The sequence below is a fragment of the Marmota marmota genome, unplaced genomic scaffold, assembly GCF_001458135.2.
Source record: "Marmota marmota marmota unplaced genomic scaffold, marMar, whole genome shotgun sequence".
Classification (NCBI taxonomy): Eukaryota; Metazoa; Chordata; class Mammalia; order Rodentia; family Sciuridae; genus Marmota; species Marmota marmota.
In genome coordinates, this window is record NW_025999869.1 from 18,115,120 (window position 1) to 18,117,242 (window position 2,123).

Consider the following 2,123-nt stretch of genomic DNA (forward strand, 5'->3'; position numbering starts at 1 on the left):
GGCCGGCTGCTCCCAGTGAAGACCGCTGTTGTCCTGGTCCCTGGCAGAGGCTGAAGCCTGCAGGCCATGGAGAAACAGAGGGTGAACATTCTTCCTCTTTGTGTAAGTGTGTAGCATGCCATCCTATGAACCAGTCTGTTGGCCCGTCGTCACCCTCTTTCATGATCCCTTTCGTCCTCCAGGAGCCTCAGGAAGTGAGAACCATCACCTCCATATTGACACATGTGGGGACTTGGATGAAGCGCAGCTGTGAAGTGTAGAATCAGAACTTTAATAACCATCTGACCTCCACCTGGGCCTGAGATTCTTCGTTTTGGATTCTGTGACATATCTCAATTATCAAAAGGCCGATTAAGTTTAAGGTGCAGAAAGTGCCATTTGTGTATGGGCCTTCTGTGCCTGCTGACTTCATGTTCTCTGGCTATTTAGAATGGGGCTGTGGAGCAGGTGAAAGCACTTTTTTTTCCCCCAAAAAAAGTGAGTAACCTACTAGTATTTAGCTTTTGGAAGGTTCCAGAAGATGAGAGGTGAGCATACAACATGTTTCCCTTGGTCCCTTCTCCATGTTAGCCTTCCTGGGGCCCAGCCACACCAGTGACCTTTAAGAACACACCTTGTAGGCCAAGCTCGTGCAGGCTGAACCCACCCATCTCAACCCATCTCTTAACACAGGCCTTGAAGGGATCACAGGAAGAAAGGGCAGCATTCCAGGGGGGTGTGGTTTTAATGCTTGTGTCCCCTTCAAAACTCATCTTGAAACTGAACCCCAGCACAGCAGTGTCAAGAAGTGGGACCCTGAGAGGTGTCAGGCTGTGAGAGCTGTGTCCTCATAGCATGTCTGGAAGGAATGAGTTCAGCCCCTTTTTGCCCTTCTGTTTCTTCTGCCATATGAGGTCACCGTGGCCCTCTCTTCTGGGAGGAATAGCAAGCAGGGCACCATCTTGGAAGTAGAGAGCACCATCCACCAGATAACAAACATGCCAGTGCCTTTGTCTTAGACCTCCAGCCTCCAGAACTAAGAGGAATCGGTTTCTGTTGTCTCTAAAGTACCTGGTCTCGGGTATTTTCTTACAGCAAAAGAAGAGTGAGCCTTGGTTACATAAAGAAAATCCAGGGTCAAGTTAGAAAGTAGAAGCTAGAGAAGATCCAATTGTTCTGCATAATAAAGTGAAAGGAATTCTTTACATCATTGAAAGAGCAGCATAGAGAAAGAGAGAGTGAGGGCTGGAATCACTGTGGACACATGACCTAGAAAACTTTTTTTTAAGAATTTAACCTTTATTTTATTTGTTGTTGTTGTTTATGTGGTGCTGAGGATTGAACCCTAGGCCTCCCCAGTGCTAGGCAAGCACTCTGCCACGGAACCACAACCCCAGCCCCTAGAGAATATTTTTTTTAAATATTTACTTTTTTAGTTGTAGTTGGACACAATACCTTTATTTTATTTATTTATATGTGGTGGTGAGATTTGAACCCAGGGCCTCGTATGTGCTAGGCAAGCACTTTACCGCTGAGCCACAACCCCAGCCCCTAGAGAATATTTTTAAAGAACAAAAATATCCAATATTCACATGTGAATCACATATATTGCTAAAATATTAAACTTTCCAGCTCTCTAATCCTTCAGGAGAGTTAGGTCCACTTACTAAACTATCAAATCACTTTTCTTCTTTAGAGAAGAGTAAGGAAAGAATTGGAAGAAAAGACAGAAAAAAAATGATACTTTAAAAATGGCTGGGGATGTAGCTCAGTTGGTAGAGTGCTTGCCTCACATGCACAAGGCCCAGGGTTCAATCCCCAGCACCACCAAAAAATAATAATAATAATAATAAAAGATTTGGGAATCAAATTGATGAAAGAGGTGAAAGATCTCTACAATGAAAACTACAGAATACTAAAGAAAGGAATTAAAGAAGATGGAAAGATCTACCTTGTTCTTGGATAGGCAGATTAATATTGTCAAAATGACTATACTACCAAAAACACTATACATATTTAATGCAATTCCAATCAAAATCCCAATGACATTCGTCATAGAAACAGAAAAAGAAGTCATGAAATTCATCTGGAAAAATAAGAAGCAAGAAGAGTAAAGCAGGTGGCATCACTATACCAGACCTTAA

General features: G+C 42.8%; 1 non-coding gene across 1 annotated transcript; it reads left to right on the plus strand.

Moving 5' to 3' along the window:
- Nucleotides 1–1,736: 1,736 nt before the first annotated feature.
- Nucleotides 1,737–1,809, plus strand: Trnav-cac. The gene has a single exon. It is a non-coding gene; the product is annotated as a tRNA-Val (tRNA).
- The last annotated feature ends 314 nt before the right edge of the window (nt 1,810–2,123 follow it).